Below are 21,909 nucleotides of genomic sequence, written 5' to 3'. Positions count from 1 at the left end.
GTGTGTGTGTGTGTGTGTGTGTGTATACTGTGTGATTGTATACTGTGTGTACATGTGTGTGTGTGTGTATACTGTATGATTGTATACTGTGTGTGTGTGTGTGTGTGTGTATACTGTGTGATTGTATACTGTGTGTGTGTGTGTGTATACTGTGTGATTGTATACTGTGTGTGTGTGTGTGTGTGTATACTGTGTGATTGTATACTGTGTACATATGTGTGTGTGTGTGTGTGTGTATACTGTGTGATTGTATACTGTGTGTACATGTGTGTGTATACTGTGTGATTGTATACTGTGTACATATGTGTGTGTGTGTGTGTGTGTATACTGTGTGATTGTATACTGTGTGTACATGTGTGTGTGTGTGTATACTGTGTGATTGTATACTGTGTGTGTGTGTGTATACTGTGTGATTGTATACTGTGTACATATGTGTGTGTGTGTATACTGTGTGTGTGTGTATACTGTGTGATTGTATACTGTGTGTGTGTGTGTGTGTATACTGTGTGATTGTATACTGTGTGATTGTATACTGTGTACATATGTGTGTGTGTGTGTGTGTGTGTATACTGTGTGATTGTATACTGTGTGTACATGTGTGTGTGTGTGTATACTGTGTGATTGTATACTGTGTGTGTGTGTGTATACTGTGTGATTGTATACTGTGTACATATGTGTGTGTGTGTGTGTGTGTGTGTGTGTATACTGTGTGATTATATACTGTGTGTGTGTGTGTGTGTGTGTATAATGTGTGATTGTATACTGTGTGTGTGTGTATACTGTGTGATTGTATACTGTGTACATATGTGTGTGTGTGTGTGTGTGTATACTGTGTGATTGTATACTGTGTGTACATGTGTGTGTGTGTGTATACTGTGTGATTGTATACTGTGTACATATGTGTGTGTGATTCTATACTGTGTGTACATGTGTGTGTGTGTGTATACTGTGTGATTGTATACTGTGTGTGTGTGTGTGTGTATACTGTGTGATTGTATACTGTGTGTGTGTGTGTGTATACTGTGTGATTCTATACTGTGTGTACATGTGTGTGTGTGTATACTGTGTGATTGTATACTGTGTGTGTGTGTGTGTGTGTATACTGTGTGATTGTATACTGTGTGTGTGTGTGTGTGTGTATACTGTGTGATTGTATACTGTGTGTGTGTGTGTGTATACTGTGTGATTCTATACTGTGTGTACATGTGTGTGTGTGTATACTGTGTGATTGTATACTGTGTGTGTGTGTGTGTGTGTATACTGTGTGATTGTATACTGTGTGTGTGTGTGTGTGTGTATACTGTGTGATTGTATATTGTGTGTGTGTGTATACTGTGTGATTGTATATTGTGTGTGTGTGTATACTGTGTGATTGTATACTGTGTGATTGTATACTGTGTGATTGTATATTGTGTGTGTGTGTGTATACTGTGTGGCCCCATAATCTTGGATTGCCCCGGGGCCCCATGAGTAGTCAGTCCACCCCTGCCTAAAGCCTCATACACACGGTCGGACTTTGTACAAACTTTTCCGTGGACTTTTGTACAAAGTGTGTTGTCCACAAGTTTGTATTGCATACACACGGTCGGACTTTTTGACAACAAACACGAACGTAATGACGTCACAACGTACTGATGCCACTTCAAAAGAGGACGTTCAATGACTCCAGCGCCACCTTTGGTCAACTTCTGTATTGTAGTCTGATCGTTTGCATAGGCTCTGAGCATGCGTGTTTGTACCTTGTACAAAAGTCCGATGCTTTTGCGTACACACGGTAGGACTTTGCTCCATCGGACTTTTGTTGCCAGAAAGTTTGTCCGTTCGCAGAGCCAACAAAAGTCCGATGAAAACAGAAAAAGTTTGTCCGATGGAGCGTACACACAGTCGGATGTTGCTCCAAAACAGCTAATTTGCATGTTTGTTGTCAAAAAGTCCGACCGTGTGTACGGGCCTTTAGACTATTCTAATGAAATATGCAGATTTTTTTTAAATCAGAAAAAATTACTTTCGAAATGACAGTTCTGTGTTGTTGATCTCCTGCAGGGTCTTTGCAGCTACTTCCTGTCTACACAAATTCCAATGTTGGCTGCATGAATTTTTTTTTTTTTTAAAGCCTGTTTTTCAGATGGTGAGAGCGGTGGACAGTGGACCCCGTGTCTGTGTTGTATGTCTTGTGATGGGGGGGGGGGGGGGGGCATGTGACAGGATAACAAGGCAAAAGCCCAGCTGGGTTGTCAGAAACAACAAGAGTGTTGTCACCGTAGAATAGGAAGTGTCTAAGCAAGGACCGTCATGGCAGGATCATGGCGGGGACTGTGATAATGAAATTTGCAGATTTGAGAATACGTTTTGAAAAGAAACGAACTCGTAAATGCGAACCTTCTACCTGGGGTGATATTGATCCCCCCAAAATCAAAAAATGGATATGAAAAGTTTTTCCTTCATTTTTTGGTGCTCTGAAGCAGCATTTCATGCCTATGTAAGAATGGCGTTTTTGTCCCTTGTCCCCTTTTAGATTCTTAGCAAAGCCCTGAGGCACATCTGCGCAAAGGTAGTCCCTCCCTGGAGATTTTCCTATATATATATATATATATACAGCATGTACATATAAGTGTAAAAGATACATACAAATAGTAGATATAATACTGTATATACATATACATATAATATATACATATACAGTGGGGAAAATAATTATTTGATCCCCTGCAGATTTGAAAGTTTGCCCACTTATAAAGAAACAAAGGGTGTATTTTAACCACTTTCAGACCGGACCAATTTGCTGGCCAAAGACCAGACCACTTTTTGCGATTCGGCACTGCGTCGCTTTAACTGACAATTGCGCGGTCGTGCGACGTGGCTCACAAACAAAATTGACGTCCTTTTTTTCCCACAAATAGAGCTTTCTTTTGGTGGTATTTGATCACCTCTGCGGTTTTTATTTTTTGCGCTATAAACAAAAATAGAGCGACAATTTTGAAAAAAACGCATTATTTTTTACTTTTTGTTATAATAAATATCCCCCAAAAATATATAAAAAAACATTTTTTTCCCTCAGTTTAGGCCGATACGTATTCTTCTACATATTTTTGGTAAAAAAAATCGCAATAAGCGATTATTGATTGGTTTGCGCAAAAGTTATAGCATTTACAAAATAGGGATAGTTTTATAGCATTTTTATTAATAATTTTTTATTATTTTTTTTTTTACTAGTAATGGCGGCGATCAGCGATTTTTATTGTGACTGCGACATTATGGCGGACACATCGGACATTTTTGACACATTTTTGGGACCATTGTCATTTATACAGCAATCAGTGCTATATAAATGCAGTGATTCCTGTGTTAATGACACTGGCAGTGAAGGGGTTAACCAGTGGGTGGCAGTGTAGGGGTTAAGTGTTCCTAGGGGTGTGTTACTAACTGTGGGGGGGTTGGGCTTTCATTTAGTGAACACTGATCTCTGCTCCAATCACATGGAGCAGAGATCAGCGTCACTAGTTGCTAGGCAGAATTGGAGAAATGCTGTTTACACGGCATTTCCTCCATTCAGCCGTCCCGTGAGACGATCGCGGGGATGCCCGTGGCGATCGAGTCCGCGGGACCCGCGGCCGGACTCACGGGGGTCCCGACCAGCGCGGCATTGAAGATTGGACGTACATGTACGCCAATATGCCTGCCCGTGCCATTCTGTCGACGTACATCGTCGTGTGCTGGTCGGGAACCGGTTAAATGATAGAAACAGAATATCAACTAAAAATCCAGAAAAAACACGATACAAATGTTATAAATGGAGTTGTAGTTCAGTGAGTAAAATAAGTATTTGATCCCCCAAGCAAAACATGACTTAGTACTTGGTGGAGAAACCCTTGTTGGCAATCAGAGGTCAGACATTTCTTGTAGGTGGTGATCAGGTTTTTGCAGACATCTCAGGAGGGATTTTGGTCCTCTCTTCTTTACTGATCTTCTCTAAATACTTGAGGTTTCTTGGCTGTCTCTTGGCAACGCTAAGTTTCCGTCCCTCCATATATTTTCTATAGGATTAAGGTCTGGAGACTGGCTGGGCCACTCCATGACCTTAATGTGCTTCTTCTTGAGCCACTCCTTTGTTGCCTTATGGCGGTATGTTTTGGGTCATTGCCATGCTATAAGACCCATCCACGACCCATCTTCAGTGTTCTGGCTGAGGGAAGAAGGTTCTCATCCAAGATTTTACAATACATGGGCCCCCCGTCCATTGGACCCTCAATGTGGCAAAGTTGACCTGTACCTTCAGCAGAGAAACAACCCCAAAGCACAATGTTTCCACCTCCATGCTTGGCTGTAGGGATGGTGTTCTTAGGGTCACAGTCAGTATTTTTCGTCCTCTAAACACAGCGAGCCGAGTTAATGGTGAAGACCTCAATTTTGGTCTCATCTGACCACATAACTTTCTCCCAATCCTTCTCTGAATCATTTCGATGTTCATTGGCATGACCGCACATGTGTCCTCTTGAGGAGGGGGATCTTCCCGTGTTTGAAGGAAGAAAAATGCTGACTATGCATAAAATGCACAAGTTGACACAAAGGGGTTTGAATGGCTATTAAAGGTAACCATCCTCACCTGTGATCTGTTTGCTTGTAATTAGTGTGTGTGTATAAAAGGTCAGTGAGTTTCTGGACTCCTGACAGACCCTTGCATCTTTCATCCAGTGCTGCACCGACGTTTCTGGATTCTGAGTCATGGGGAAAGCAAATGAATTGTCAAAGGATCTGCGGGAAACAGGAAAGCGATATAAAAAGATATCCAAGGAATTGAGAATGCCAATCAGCGGTGTTCAAACTCTAATCAAGAAGTGGAAAATGAGGGGTTCTGTTGAAACCAAACCACGGTCAGGTAGACCAACTAAAATTTCAGCCACAACTGCCAGGAAAATTGTTCGGGATGCAAAAAAAACCCCACAAATAACTTCAGGTGAAATACAGGACTCTCTGAAAACATGTGGTGTGGCTGTTTGAAGATGCACAATAAGGAGGCCCTTGAAGAAAGATGGGCTGCATGGTGGAGTCACCAGAAGAAAGAAATTAATACACAAATGTTACAAAGTATCCCACTTACAATACACCAAACAGAGACAAGCCTCAAACCTTCTGCCACAAAGTCATTTGGAGAGACGAGACCAAAATTTTGCTTTTTGGCCACAACCATAAACACTACATTTGGAGAGGAGCCAACAAGGCCTATGATGAAAGGTCCACCATCCCTACTGTGAAACACGGAGGTGGGTCGCTGATGTTCTGGGGATGTGTGAGTTACAAAGTCACAGGGGATTTGGTCAGAATTGATGGCAAGATGAATGCAGTATGTTATCAAAAAATACTGGAGGAACATTTTCATTCATCAGCCAGGAAGCTACACATGGGACGTACTTGGACCTTCCAACATGACAATGATCCAAAACACCAGGCCAAGTCCACCTGTCATTGGCTACAGCAGAATAAAGTGAAGGTTCTGGAGTGTCCATCTCAGTCTCCTGACCTCAATATCATTGAGCCCCTCCGGGGAGATCTCAGACGTGCCGTTCATGCAAGACAGCCTGAGAATTTCCAGGAACTGGAGGCTTTGTGCCCAAGAGGAACGGGCAGCTTTACCATCTGAGAAGATAAAGAGCCTCATCCACAAATACATTGGGGGTTATTTACGAAAGGCAAATCTACTTTGCACTTAGGGTTACCACCTTTTCTTCAAGCCAAACCCGAACATTTTAGCAACCTGGGACGCCATTGGGTGCCCAAAGGAGAGTAGTAATGCGGTTCGCATAGCATGCTGCAGTGAACAGTGGGCGTGGCCAATTTGTTCTTGCTGACATCATTGCCCTGCCCCCAGACAGCTGCCCACAGCTCCTGGATGGCAACAGATTTGTGTGTGACTATCTTGGTTACTTGGGTAGCCACAGCCCAGTCTGAATAATGTGTCCGGGTTTCAGTCCACCTGAAACCCGAACACATGAAAACCCGGACAGTCCAGGTGAATCCCGGACAGGTGGCAACCCTATTTGCACAACAAGTGCAAACTGCAAGTGCAACGTGCACTTGGAAGTGCAGTCGCTCTAAATCTAAGGGGTAGATCTGAAATGAGGGGAAGCTCTGCTGATTTTATCATCCAATCATGTGCAAGCTATAATGCTGTTTTTTTATTTTCCTTGCATGTCCCCCTCGGATCTACAGCGACTTTATTTCCAAGTGTACTTTCAGTGTAAAGTGGATTTTCCTTTAGTAAATAACCCCCATTGTGTCTGTTACATTTATATGTTGCTGTTGTATCTATTACATTTATATGTTACATAGTTGCATTGGGGGTTATTAACAAAAGGCAAATCCACTTTGCACTGCAAGGGCCAATTTGAAAGTGCACTTGGAAGTGCAGTGGATCTAAATCTAAGGGCTAGATCTGAAATGAGTGGAAGCTCTGCTGATTTTATCATCCAATCATGTGCAAGCTAAAATGCTCTTTTTTTATTTTCCTTGCGTGTCCCTCTTGGATCTACAGCGACAGCACTTCCAAGTGCACTTGCAGTGCAAAGTGGATTTGCCTTTAGTAAATAACCCCCATAGTTACATACCCTGTTTCCCCCGGAAAATAAGACCTAGCGTGATTGTCGGAGGTAGCCACAGCCAAATCGGAATAGTCCACCTGAAACCCAAACACATGATTAAAAACCCGGACTGTCCGGGTGAATCCCGGACAGGTGTCGACCCTATTCTAGATTACTCTAGAAGCCAGAGGGAGGTAAGCGAGAAATGATGCTATATGTGAGTCACCAGCCTACTCTGAGCCACTCCCAGCCCAAACAGATCAAAACAAACAGGTCTAGCTTCCAGCTAGGCCTGCCTAAATGTACCTGCATTACAAAAATCCTAACTCTAGCACCTACCTAGGTAGAGGGTGCTACATATGTTTACATACAGTTAAAAGCAGGCTCATCATAAGTTCAACGAGTGTACAAGTACACAGTACATACGGAGCTCTTAGGAGAAGGGCAGGATCCCTTGGGTCCGTTGGGACTTTCATCTATATCTGTAGACCATCAACGGAGGAATGGATAAGGCAACTTGTTCACAGGTGTATAAAGGTAGGTATAAAAACTCCCCAAAGAGCTTGCTCCCTGTTGGTGGTTTGCATGTGGATTTTGTGATCTCAAGTGGAATTTTGAACTAAAGTGGGGAGTTAATAACCAGGAGTTGAAAACAGGAGTTAAGACAGGAGTCTCTAACCTGTAAGTAACATCTTAAACTTCATTTAAGTAATTGTATTGTAACTGGGAAATGAGTGCTAGCAGGGTTGAAGGTTTTGCTCAGTGCACAGTGTGCCACATGTATGCAAAACTGGTGCAAGAGCTCCAGGATGCATACCGCTGTGACAGATGTGAGCAGGTTGCCCTTCTAGAAGCTCGCATTAGAGATCTGGAGGAGCAAGTTGCAACACTGGGTGGAAAGGACAACCTTGAAAGGGGTCCTCTGCTCGCTGAGCAGGTGGTCAGTAGGGTTGATGTGGAGGGTGGAGGGGCAAGTCAGGATTATCACGTAGGAAGATGGGTTAATGTAGTTAGAGGGAGTGGAAGGGGCTCGCAGAAAAGGAAGGCCAGTCCTGTGTTTGTGCATCAAAACAAATTTGCCGAGTTGGGTGAAAATGTGGAGGTGACAAACACAGAGGTGGCAGCCCTAGATGTCACTGCTCCCCCTAACAGCCGGGAGAGCAGCCCATCTAGTAGAGGAGGTGAAGGGAGTGCAGAAAGGCCTAGACAGTTGGTGGTTATAGGGGATTCTATAATCAGAAGGACTGATAGAATAATTTGTCGCCAGGATCGCCTCAACCGAATAGTTTGCTGTCTCCCTGGTGCTAGGGTTCGGCATGTGGTGGACCGGGTGGATAAATTACTGGGAGGGGCTGGGTATGACCCAGCAGTCTTGGTCCACGTTGGAACCAATGACCGTATACATGGAAGGTGGAGGCTCCTCAAGAATCAATTTAGAGAACTAGGCTGCAAGTTGAAGGGAAGGACCTCCAAGGTGATATTCTCTGAAATATTGCCTGTGCCATGCGCAACACAGGAAAGGCAGGGGGTGATTAGAGAGCTGAATGCATGGCTAAAGACCTGGTGTAGGGAGGAGGGATTTGGGTTTCTAGAGCACTGGGCTGACTTTTCATTGGGGTGCAACCTATATGCTAATGATGGTTTGCACTTGAATGGAAGGGGGTCTGCTGTGCTGGGGAAGAGGTTTATGGGAAGGCTGGAGGAGTATTTAAACTGGGTTTGAGGGGGGAGGGTGAACCAGAAGTACATTGGGCAGACAGGTCAGTTAGGGGTCAGACATTAATGGAGGGTGGAATGGGGATAGATGGGGGGTGGGATATGGCAGGTGTCAAGAAATTTCCCATGTTGCAAACAGCCATTGAAAACTATAGTGCAATTTGTACTACTAAAAATAATATGAAAAACACCAGAGCAAAATGTAATAATGCATTAAAGTGTTTATTCACCAATGCCAGAAGTCTGCCAAGCAAAATAGGTGAGTTGGAAGCTGTGGTGCATCAGGAGAGCTATGATGTAATCGGTATTGCTGAAACTTGGCTTCAATCCTCACATGACTGGGCTATTAATATTCCTGGCTATGCACTCTTTCGGAGAGACAGGGTAAAAAGGAAAGGTGGCGGGGTCTGTCTCTATGTGAGAAGTGATCTCAAAGCAAGTGTGAAAGAGGACCTGGTGGATGGAGAGTGTGATGAGTCCGAAGCATTATGGGTGGAACTGCATTTAGATGGGGGTAGTTCAAAGTTAATCGTTGGAGTTTGTTATAGACCACCCAATGTGAATGAGGAGGTGGAGACTCAGCTCCTTGCACAGATGGAAAGGGCTGCAAGGGCTGGGACAGTGATAATAATGGGGGATTTTAACTACCCAGAAATTGACTGGAGTAATGGCACTGCTGGGACAGTTAAAGGGCAAAAAATGATAAACCTATTACAGGACAATTTTATGGTCCAGTTTATTGAGGCCCCAACTAGGAATGAAGCTCTGTTGGACCTGGTAATCTCAAACCATGCAGAGCTTATTACTAATGTCCAGATAAAGGAACACCTGGGTAGCAGTGATCATAACATGATTTCCTTTGATGTTAGCGCTAAACAAGAAATACATACGGGTAAGATAAAAACACTTAACTTCAAGAGAGCTAATTTTCCAAGGATGAGGGATACTCTCCAGGACTTAGACTGGGAGAGAATATTCGCTTCAATGGGCACAGAACAGAAATGGGAATTCTTCAAAAAGACTGTTGGGGACCTCACTGCAAAGTATATTCCCATGGGCAATAAGTTTAAAAGGCTAAAAACAAAACCTATGTGGCTCACGGCCAAAGTTAAAAAAGCTATAAACTGTAAGAGAAGAGCTTTTAAAAAATATAAAAATGAAGGATCACTAGTGTCATTTAAATGTTACAAAGAAATTAACAGTATATGTAAAAAGGAAATCAAGGATGCAAAAATTCAAAACGAACGACAGATTGCAAAAGATAGTAGGACAAACCCCAAAAAATTCTTCAAATATATTAATAGTAAAAAGGTCAAGTCTGAGCATGTAGGCCCTTTACAAAACAATCTAGAGTTGGTGACTGGGGACAAAGAGAAGGCTAATTTATTAAACACTTTCTTCAGCTCTGTGTACACAAAAGAGCATGGGGGAGCTCATGTCCATAATGGGGGTGGTAGTGACACAGCCCCAAATGATCCACAATGGCTCAAAAGGGATATGGTCCAGAAATACTTAGACAGAATAAAGGTGGATAAAGCACCTGGACCTGATGGCATCCACCCACGGATCCTAAAAGAATTGAGCTCTGTAATTTCAAAGCCATTGTATCTAATTTTTAGGGACTCATTAATGACGGGAATAGTCCCACTGGATTGGCGCAGGGCGAACGTGGTGCCTATATTTAAAAAGGGATCAAAGTCTTTACCAAGTAACTATAGACCTGTTAGCTTAACTTCTATAGCTGGGAAGATACTGGAGCGTTTAATAAAAGACCACATCGACGAGTTCTTGCTGAACAATAACACTTTAAGCAACAGACAGCATGGATTCATGAAAGACAGAAGTTGTCAGACAAATCTGATTTCTTTTTATGAGGTGGTAAGTAAAACCTTGGACAGAGGGGTGGCGGTGGACGTGGTATACTTGGATTTTGCAAAAGCATTCGATACAGTTCCGCACACACGGCTCATGTGTAAGGTAAAGTCTACAGGTTTGGAAATATCAGTTTGTAAATGGATAGAAAATTGGCTAGAAGACAGAATTCAAAGAGTCGTGGTTAATGACTCTTACTCTGAATGGTCTAAGGTTATCAGTGGTGTACCCCAAGGTTCAGTGTTGGGACCCTTACTTTTTAACATCTTTATAAATGACATTGGGTCTGGCATCAAAAGTAATATTTCTGTCTTTGCAGATGACACCAAGATATGCAGTGGAATAACGTCTTTACAGGATGTCTCCAATTTACAAGCCGACCTCAATACACTGTCTAATTGGGCGACTATGTGGCAGATGAGGTTTAATGTTGATAAATGTAAAGTTATGCACTTGGGGCCTAAGAATATGCATGCATCATACATGCTAGGGGGAGTACAACTGGGGGAATCCATAGTGGAGAAGGATCTGGGGGTTTTGGTAGACCATAAGCTCAATAACAACATGCAATGCCAAGCTGCTGTTTGCAAAGCGAGCAAAGTCCTTTCTTGTATTAAGAGAGGTATGGACTCCAGAGAAAGAGATATCATTTTGCCCCTGTTCAAATCATTAGTAAGACCTCACCTGGAATATGCCGTTCAGTTTTGGGCACCAGTTCTCAAAAAGGATGTCGGGGAACTGGAGAAAGTGCAGAGAAGGGCAACCAAACTGATAAGAGGCATGGAGGAACTCAGCTATGAGGAGAGATTAGAGGAACTAAATTTATTCACTCTTGAGAAGAGGAGATTAAGGGGGGATATGATTAACATGTTCAAATATATTAGGGGTCCATATAGTGAACTTGGTGTTGAGTTGTTCTCTGTACGGTCAACCCAGAGGACACGGGGGCACTCTTTACGTCTAGAGGAAAAGAGATTTCAGCTTCAAGTACGGAAAGGTTTCTTCACAGTTAGAGCAGTGAAAATGTGGAATAGACTCCCACCAGAGGTGGTTCTGGCCAGTTCAGTAGATTGCTTTAAGAAAGGCTTGGATACTTTCCTGATGGTACATAATATAACTAGGTACTAACATAGGTAAAGTTGATCCAGGGAAAATCCGATCGCCTATTGGGGGATCAGGAAGGAATTTTTTTTCCCCTGCTGTAGTAAATTGGAGCATGCTCTGCTGGGTTTTTTTTTCGCCTTCCTCTGGATCAATTGTGGGCATAAAATTGGGTATCTGGATTGTACGATTATTTTTCATTTTATTTATTTGTTTTTAAGGTTGAACTGGATGGACTTGTGTCTTTTTTCAACCTGGCTAACTATGTAACTATGTAACTATGTATGCAACTGGATGGATGGCTGAACTGGAGAAGGGACTGAGACTGAAACCTCTGAAGCTCCCACAGAAGATCTGGGGGGGGGGGGGGGGTGGGAACAGCAAGGCGCTGAGGTCAGTGTCAAATAAAAAACACATTATTAAAATAATCAGCACACTTGCATTGATGTTAGCATGAAACAGCATGGATAGGGAACACCTGAGACCAAGCAGCTGTGATCAATGTGAGGTTGTAGGCATAACTGTGCAAACAGAGACCGAGTATGACAGAGAGCATTTGAAAAAGAGGGCAAAGTCCCTGGAAACGCATCATGCACACCCCCCTCTCCTGACATCCACCATGCATTTTGACAGCTTTCATCTTCGTGTGCAGCCTAGAACGCCGCCGCTAATATCCATACTTTTAGCTGCCAGATCCTGTCATCCTCGGTCTCTGTTTGCTCAATGATGCCTAACAGCCTCACACTGATCACAGCTGCTTGGTCTCAGGGGTTCCCTATCCATGCTGTTTCATGCTAACTTCAATGTAAGTGTGCTTATTAATTAAAAAATGCGTTTTTTATTTGATACTGACCTCAGCGCCTTGCTGTTCGCTTTTTTCTACATTGAGGTGAATCCGCCCCCCCCCCCCCCCCCCTCCAGATCTTCTGTGGGAGCTGCAGAGGTTCCAGTCTCGGTCCCTTCTCCTGTTCAGCCATCCATCCAGTTGCCTTATTTTATCTATACTTGCGTGACCACTAACTCCCCCCCACCCCCGTTAATCTTCCTTCCTCTCCAGGTGGTGAGCATGGACTTTCAGGGGCTGACACCCTCAAAGAAGGAAGGGAGGAGCTGTGTTGTCCTTTACTGTAGGAACTTGTGCATGTGAGTCAAAGGAAGCGCCAACATGCATTCGCAACGGACAGCGGCACAATAAAAGACCAGCAACATAGAGATAATTTCAGTGGAAACCAGGAATTTTAATGGCAACCAGTCAGCCCTTCGCCGGAAGTCTAATGCCCCGTACACACACTCAGACATTCCGACCACAAAATCCGTCAGATTTTTTCTGACAGATTTTGGCTGAAACTTGTCTTGCATACACACGGTCGCACAAAGTTGTCGGAAAATCCGATCGTTCAGAACGATGTGACGTACAAAACGTACGATGGGACTACGTAGAGGCCAGTAGCCAATAGCTTTTCAACTCCAAATTTTTTTCTGAGCGTGCGTGGCACTTTGCGAGTCGGATATTCTCTACACACGATCGGGAAAAAAAAAACGATCGGGATTTTGTTGTCAGAAAATTTTCGATCCAGCTCTCAAACTTTTTCCGACAGAAAAAGTCAGACAGAGCCCACACACGATCGCATTTTCCGACAACATAATCCGATCGGACTTTTTCCGTCGGAATTTTCCGACCGCGTGTATGGGGCATAATACGCAACTGGAAACTGGCAACATCCACAGGCGGTGGTAGAAGGATATAAAACGATGGCTGCAAAAGTTAAACTTCAACACTCCAAAGACATGCTGGTAGGTTAATTGGCTTCTGTCCAAAATTGGCCCCTAGTATATGAATGGGGACCTTGGATTGTGGGCTCCTTGAGGGTAGGGACCGATGTGAGTGTGCAATGTACAGGGATAGGGACAATTGTAGACACTTACTCAGGTTGAACTGGATGGACTGGTGTCTTTATTCAACCTTACCAACTATGAAACTATTAAACCTCATGCCCCAGTTGACGTCCTTTTGGGACGAAACGCGTCGTGCTTGCCTCTCTTCTCCCCACATTGCTTTTTTTATTCTGTGATAACATTTTTTATCTTATTGATGTATGCTGGTTTTTAGGAAGAAAAAAAAAAACTACTCTTTTTGACCCACACTATATGGAGGCATTTTTTTCTTTCTATAAACCTTTTGGACGAGAGTTCCTTTGCGGTCCAGGTTGGTCCTCTACGCCTGGATTACAGCCCTTGTGTTCTTTACATCTGAGGTACAGGTTCGGTGGTCACCTGTATAACCCTTGGAGTTGTGTTTGGAGTCTTGCCGGTTCTTTGGAGTCTTGCCGATTTGCCGATCCTGGCATCCTTGCCTTAATGACTCGTTGTCGCTGACATTCGAGTCCACCTGTTCCGGTGCTCTGCCGTATAGTGTCCGGCCATCAAATAGTGTCCGCTCCGTACTGCGCATGCGCAATACGGAGCAGACGAAGCTTCGGAAAATCTCCGAAGCTGAACGGCGCCTGCGCCGTGAGTGGAGGTGGTAGCCCCACCATCCAAGCGGACACAGGGTTGTGAATTTTAGAGGGCCCCTCGCGGGCGAGCTTCGCTCGCCACGCTTCGGGCTCAGCCTCGCTGCGCTCGGCTCTTTTTTTATTCCTACTCTATGTCCACTTGGATAGTGGGGCTAGAACCTGGACTCACAGCGCAGACGCCGGTCATCCTCGGCAATTTTCGGAATCTGTGTTGCTGTGTACTGCGCATGCACAGTACGCAGCGGACACTATCCGATGGAGGACGTTATTTGACAAGACACCGGTAAGAGGAGATATACTTCCCTTTTTTCGGGTTGAAGATGTACCATCTCTGATGCTCTCTATGCCGGACCGTGCCAGTGTACTTTATCCATAACTAGCCACTATTTGGTGGTGGACTCACACGGGTCCTTCTTAGGACCTTTATACCTATTGGACTTTGTCACATTTCATTTTCTTTTCATTTGTACATGATTTATTCACATAATATTTTATGTGCATAACGAGTTTGTGTTTATTTTTCAGCGTTACATTATTTACCGTTCGCTATTTATCATCTTTGTCACATTGTTCACGCAGCAGCTTCTCGCTATTTATTCGAGTCAGCGCAGTATTATTTTCTATTTAAACTCCAATCTTACCTTTCTTTTCTCACAGCTGTAGCAAATCCTCTCCTGCGTTTAACCTGATTACTCTCCTATTCCCTGCAAGCTCGCATCTCCACGATATATAACCTAAAGCTGCAGCGGCTATTTTGAGTCCGCCTTCATTTCCGCCTTCATTTCCTGTCTGAAAGGCTTCCATCCTCTTGATTCCTCGCCATTTAGAGCTATTAGCTTTCTCAACCATCAATCATTTTATTCCTGTGAAAAGAACACATCTCCAGCATCCCTTTAGACATGCATGCTCAAGCAATTGATCAACAGATTGCACAGCTAAAGTCCATGTCACCAATGTCCTCCCTAGTACAGCCATCATGTTTTAAACTATGTCTTTATATACAAAATAAGTATTGAACACATCACAGTTTTTCTAGGTAAATATATTTCTAAAGTTACTATTGACGTGAAATTCTTAACACATATTGGTAACAGCCATACATACAAGCAGGGCATTTTTTTCAGCGGGAACGTGGGGGAACGCAGTTCCGGCACCTCCAGAACTGACTGTATGTAATGGCAAGGGGTGCCCGGGGCTGGGCTGGAGGGTCTATTGTTGCTGGAGTGGCTCTATTTTAGTGTGGCGGTCTATTGTTGCTGGAGCGGATCTATTTTTTAGTGGCGGTCTATTGTTGCTGGAGCGGATCTATTTTAGTGTAGTGGTCTATTGTTGCTGGAGCGGATCTATTTTAGTGTGGCGGTCTATTGTTGCTGGAGCGGATCTATTTTAGTGTAGTGGTCTATTGTTGCTGGAGCGGATCTATTTTTGAGTGGCGGTCTATTGTTGCTGGAGCGGATCTATTTTAGTGTGGCGGTCTATTGTTGCTGGAGCGGATCTATTTTTGAGTGGCGGTCTATTGTTGCTGGAGCGGATCTATTTTTGAGTGGCGGCCTATTGTTGCTGGAGCGGATCTATTTTTGAGTGGCGGTCTATTGTTGCTGGAGCGGATCTATTTTAGTGTGGCGGTCTATTGTTGCTGGAGCAGATCTATTTTTGAGTGGCGGTCTATTGTTGCTGGAGCGGATCTATTTTTGAGTGGCGGTCTATTGTTGCTGGAGCGGATCTATTTTAGTGTAGTGGTCTATTGTTGCTGGAGCGGATCTATTTTTGAGTGGCGGTCTATTGTTGCTGGAGCGGATCTATTTTAGTGTGGCGGTCTATTGTTGCTGGAGCGGATCTATTTTTTAGTGGCGGTCTATTGTTGCTGGAGCGGATCTATTTTAGTGTGGCGGTCTATTGTTGCTGGAGCGGATCTATTTTAGTGTAGCGGTCTATTGTTGCTGGAGTGGATCTATTTTGGAGTGGCGGTCTATTGTTGCTGGAGCGGATCTATTTTTGAGTGGCGGTCTATTGTTGCTGGAGCGGATCTATTTTTGAGTGGCGGTCTATTGTTGCTGGAGCGGATCTATTTTTGAGTGGCGGTCTATTGTTGCTGGAGCGGATCTATTTTTGAGTGAATAATAAAAATGCCATAAAAATGTCATTAATATGTCCCATAGTTTGTAGACGCTATAACTTTTGCGCAAACCAATCAGTATACGCTTATTGGGAGATTTTTTTTTTTTTACCAAAAATATATAGCAGAATACATATCGGCCTAAACTGAGGAAGAAATTAGTTTTTTTGTAAAAAAAATTTGGGGATATTTATTATAGCAAAAAGTAAAAAATATAGTTTTTTTTTTTTTTGTCGGTCTATTTTTATTTATAGCACAAAAAATAAAAACCGCAGAGATGATCAAATACCACCAAAAGAAAGCTCTATTTGTGGGGGGAAAAAAGGACCCGGTCATTAAGGGGGTTAAAGTCAAATGTGTCCTCGGTATTGTGCGTCCTTGTCACCTCCCTCTGGCACAGGAAGTTTTGTGGTATCACACACTAAATCACACTCACACATTGTGACCGCATAAAAAAAATCCCCCCCCCTCCCCCGATACAGATGACATTTGTGAGAGCGGCTCCTTCTCGCTTCTCGTACGTCTTCTCTTTTCCAGGTAGGGAGGAAATCGATATGAGAACCGGTTAGTGCGCGGAAATCTTCAGACCTGGTTTTATGACTGTTTATTGTGCAGTGGATGGGCCAAGTCTGGAGTTTCACAATACAAAATGCAAATTTACAGATGAGAGTAAGAATTTGTTTTTTTTTCCACTCGAAGCAAGCAGCAGTATGACAACGAAGTGCAGCGCGTGCCCGGATCCCAGCAGGTGTATGACAATGAGGCTCAGCGCGTGCCCGGATCCCAGCAGGTGTATGACAAAGAGGCGCAGAGCGTGCCCGGATCCCAGCAGGTGTATGACAATGAGGCGCAGAGCGTGCCCGGATCCCAGCAGGTGTATGACAATGAGGCGCAGAGCGTGCCCGGATCCCAGCAGGTGTATGACAATGAGGCGCAGAGCGTGCCCGGATCCCAGCAAGTGTATGACAATGAGGCGCAGAGCGTGCCCGAATCCCAGCAGGTGTATGACAACGAGGCTCAGTGCGTGCCCAGATCCCAGCATGTGTATGACAACAAGGCGCAGAGCGTGCCCGGATCCCAGCAGGTGTATGAGAACGAGGCACAGAGCGTGCCCGGATCACAGCAGGTGTATGAGAACGAGGCGCAGAGCGTGCCCAGATCCCAGCAGGTGTATGAGAACGAGGCGCAGAGCGTGCCCAGATCCCAGCAGGTGTATGAGAACAAGGCGCAGAGCGTGCCCAGATCCCAGCAGGTGTATGACAACAAGGCGCAGAGCGTGCCCAGATCCCAGCAGGTGTATGAGAAGGAGGCCCAGAGCGTGCCCAGATCCCAGCAGGTGTATGAGAACAAGGCGCAGAGCGTGCCCAGATCCCAGCAGGTGTATGAGAAGGAGGCCCAGAGCGTGCCCAGATCCCAGCAGGTGTATGAGAAAGATGCACAGAGCGTGCCCGAATCCCAGCAGGTGTATGACAATGAGGCGCAGAGCGTGCCCGGATCCCAGCAGGTGTATGAGAACGAGGCGCAGCACATGTCCGGATCCCAGAAGGTGTATGACAACGAGGCGCAGAGTATGCCCATATCCCAGCAGGTGTATGAGAACGAGGCGCAGCGAGTGCCCGGATCCCAGCAGGTGTATGACAACGAGGCTTAGCGCGTGCCCAGATCCCAGCAGGTGTATGAGAACAAGGCGCAGCGAGTGCCCGGATCCCAGCAGGTGTATGACAATAAGGCAGAGAGCGTGCCCGGATCCCAGCAGGTGTATGAGAACGAGGCGCAGCACGTGCCCGGATCCCAACACGTGTATGACAACAAGGCGCAGCATGTGCCCAGATCCCAGAAGGTGTATGAGAACGAGGTACAGAGCGTGCCTGGATTCCAGCATGTGTATGACAACGAAGCGCAGAGCATGCCCGGATCACAGCAGGTGTATGAGAACGAGGCGCAGAGCGTGCCCGGATCCCAGCAGGTTCCCAGTTTTTTCATATTGTCTTCTGAAGCATCTCCCCCACCAACAATGTATCCCTTCCAGGGCCAGATTTATAGAGGGGGCAAAAGGGGAAAACAAGGCGCAGAGCGTGCCCGGATCCCAGCAGGTGTATGACAACGAGGCGCAGAGCGTGCCCAGATCCCAGCAGGTGTATGACAACGAGGCACAGAGCGTGCCCAGATCCCAGCAGGTGTATGAGAACGAGGCGCAGCACGTGCCCGGATCCCAACACGTGTATGACAACAAGGCGCAGCATGTGCCCAGATCCCAGAAGGTGTATGAGAACGAGGTACAGAGCGTGCCTGGATTCCAGCATGTGTATGACAACGAAGCGCAGAGCATGCCCGGATCACAGCAGGTGTATGAGAACGAGGCGCAGAGCGTGCCCGGATCCCAGCAGGTTCCCAGTTTTTTCATATTGTCTTCTGAAGCATCTCCCCCACCAACAATGTATCCCTTCCAGGGCCAGATTTATAGAGGGGGCAAAAGGGGAAAACAAGGCGCAGAGCGTGCCCGGATCCCAGCAGGTGTATGACAACGAGGCGCAGAGCGTGCCCGGATCCCAGCAGGTATATGACAATGAGATGCAGAGCGTGCCCGGATCCCAGCACGTGTATGACAACGAGATGCAGAGTGTGCCCGGATCCCAGCACGTGTATGACAACAAGGCGCAGAGCGTGCCTGGATCACAGCAGGTGTATGAGAACGAGGCGCAGAGCATGCCCGGATCCCAGCACGTGTATGACAACAAGGCGCAGAGCGTGCCCGGATCCCAGCACGTGTATGACAACGAGGTGCAGAGCGTGCCCGGATCCCAGCACGTGTATGACAAGGCGCAGAGCGTGCCCGGATCCGAGCAGGTGTATGAGAACGAGGCACAGAGCGTGCCCGGATCCCAGCAGGTGTATGAGAACGAGGCGCAGAGCGTGCCCGGATCCCAGCAGGTGTATGAGAACGAGGCGCAGAGCGTGCCCAGATCCCAGCAGGTGTATGAGAAGGAGGCCCAGAGCGTGCCCAGATCCCAGCAGGTGTATTAGAAAGACGCGCAGAGCGTGCCCGAATCCCAGCAGGTGTATGAGAACGAGGCGCAGCGCATGTCCGGATCCCAGAAGGTGTATGACAACGAGGCGCAGAGCGTGCCCATATCCCAGCAGGTGTATGAGAACAAGGCGCAGCGAGTGCCTGGATCCCAGCAGGTGTATGACAACGAGGCTTAGCGCGTGCCCGGATCCCAGCAGGTGTATGAGAACAAGGCGCAGCGAGTGCCCGGATCCCAGCAGGTGTATGACAACAAGGCGCAGAGCGTGCCCGGATCCCAGCAGGTGTATGACAACAAGGCGCAGAGCGTGCCCGGATCCCAGCAGGTGTATGACAACAAGGTGCAGCGCGTGCCCGGATCCCAGCAGGTGTATGACAATGAGGCGCAGAGCGTGCCCAGATCCCAGCAGGTGTATGACAACGAGGCACAGAGCGTTCCCAGATCCCAGCAGGTGTATGAAAACGAGGCGTAGAGCGTGCCTGGATCCCAGCAGGTGTATGAGAACGAGGCGCAGCACGTGCCCGGATCCCAACACGTGTATGACAACAAGGCGCAGCGCGTGCCCAGATCCCAGAAGGTGTATGAGAACGAGGTACAGAGCGTGCCTGGATCCCAGCACGTGTATGACAACAAGGCGCAGAGCGTGCCTGGATTCCAGCATGTGTATGACAACGAAGCGCAGAGCATGCCCGGATCACAGCAGGTGTATGAGAACGAGGCACAGAGCGTGCCCGGATCCCAGCAGGTTCCCAGTTTTTTCATATTGTCTTCTGAAGCATCTCCCCCACCAACAATGTATCCCTTCCAGGGCCAGATTTATAGAGGGGGCAAAAGGGGAAAACAATGCGCAGAGCGTGCCCGGATCCCAGCAGGTGTATGACAACGAGGCGCAGAGCGTGCCTGGATCACAGCAGGTGTATGAGAACGAGGCGCAGAGCGTGCCCGGATCCCAGCACGTGTATGACAACAAGGCGCAGAGCGTGCCCGGATCCCAGCGCGTGTATGACAACAAGGCGCAGAGCGTGCCCGGATCCCAGCACGTGTATGACAACAAGGCGCAGAGCGTGCCCGGATCCCAGCACGTGTATGACAACGAGGTGCAGAGCGTGCCCGGATCCCAGCACGTGTATGACAACGAGGTCCAGAGCGTGCCCGGATCCCAGCACGTGTATGACAACAAGGCGCAGAGCGTGCCCGGATCCCAGCACGTGTATGACAACGAGGCGCAGAGCGTGCCTGGATTCCAGCATGTGTATGACAACGAGGCGCAGAGTGTGCCCGAATCCCAGCAGGTGTATGAGAATGAGGCGTAGAGCATGCCCGGATCCCAGCAGGTGTATGAGAATGAGGCGTAGAGCGTGCCCAGATCCCAGCAGGTGTATGAGAACAAGACGCAGAGCGTGCCCGGATCCCAGCAGGTGTATGAGAACGAGGCACAGCGCGTGCCCGGATCCCAGCAGGTGTATGAGAACGAGGCGCAGAGCGTGCCCAAATCCCAGCAGGTGTATGAGAACGAGGCACAGAGCGTGCCCAAATCCCAGCACGTGTATGACAACGAGGTGCAGAGCGTGCCCGGATCCCAGCACGTGTATGACAACAAGGCGCAGAGCGTGCCCGGATCCCAGCACGTGTATGACAACAAGGCGCAGAGCGTGCCCGGATCCCAGCACGTGTATGACAACGAGGTGCAGAGCGTGCCCGGATCCCAGCACGTGTATGACAAGGCGCAGAGCGTGCCCGGATCCGAGCAGGTGTATGAGAACGAGGCACAGAGCGTGCCCGGATCCCAGCAGGTGTATGAGAACGAGGCGCAGAGCGTGCCCGGATCCCAGCAGGTGTATGAGAACGAGGCGCAGAGCGTGCCCAGATCCCAGCAGGTGTATGAGAAGGAGGCCCAGAGCGTGCCCAGATCCCAGCAGGTGTATTAGAAAGACGCGCAGAGCGTGCCCGAATCCCAGCAGGTGTATGACAATGAGGCGCAGAGCGTGCCCGGATCCCAGCAGGTGTATGAGAACGAGGCGCAGCGCATGTCCGGATCCCAGAAGGTGTATGACAACGAGGCGCAGAGCGTGCCCATATCCCAGCAGGTGTATGAGAACAAGGCGCAGCGAGTGCCTGGATCCCAGCAGGTGTATGACAACGAGGCTTAGCGCGTGCCCGGATCCCAGCAGGTGTATGACAACAAGGCGCAGAGCGTGCCCGGATCCCAGCAGGTGTATGACAACAAGGCGCAGAGCGTGCCCGGATCCCAGCAGGTGTATGACAACAAGGTGCAGCGCGTGCCCGGATCCCAGCAGGTGTATGACAATGAGGCGCAGAGCGTGCCCATATCCCAGCAGGTGTATGACAACGAGGCACAGAGCGTGCCCAGATCCCAGCAGGTGTATGAAAACGAGGCGTAGAGCGTGCCTGGATCCCAGCAGGTGTATGAGAACGAGGCGCAGCACGTGCCCGGATCCCAACACGTGTATGACAACAAGGCGCAGCGCGTGCCCAGATCCCAGAAGGTATATGAGAACGAGGTACAGAGCGTGCCTGGATCCCAGCACATGTATGACAACAAGGCGCAGAGCGTGCCTGGATTCCAGCATGTGTATGACAACGAAGCGCAGAGCATGCCCAGATCACAGCAGGTGTATGAGAACGAGGCACAGAGCGTGCCCGGATCCCAGCAGGTTCCCAGTTTTTTCATATTGTCTTCTGAAGCATCTCCCCCACCAACAATGTATCCCTTCCAGGGCCAGATTTATAGAGGGGGCAAAAGGGGAAAACAATGCGCAGAGCGTGCCCGGATCCCAGCAGGTGTATGACAACGAGGCGCAGAGCGTGCCTGGATCACAGCAGGTGTATGAGAACGAGGCGCAGAGCGTGCCTGGATCCCAGCACGTGTATGACAACAAGGCGCAGAGCGTGCCCGGATCCCAGCACATGTATGACAACGAGGTGCAGAGCGTGCCCGGATCCCAGCACGTGTATGACAACGAGGT

The sequence above is a fragment of the Lithobates pipiens genome, unplaced genomic scaffold (genome assembly GCF_037356315.1).
Source record: "Lithobates pipiens isolate NorthernLeopardFrog02 unplaced genomic scaffold, aLitPip1_a1.2 Scaffold_16, whole genome shotgun sequence".
NCBI lineage: Eukaryota > Metazoa > Chordata > Amphibia > Anura > Ranidae > Lithobates > Lithobates pipiens.
This window is presented reverse-complemented; position numbering follows the sequence as displayed.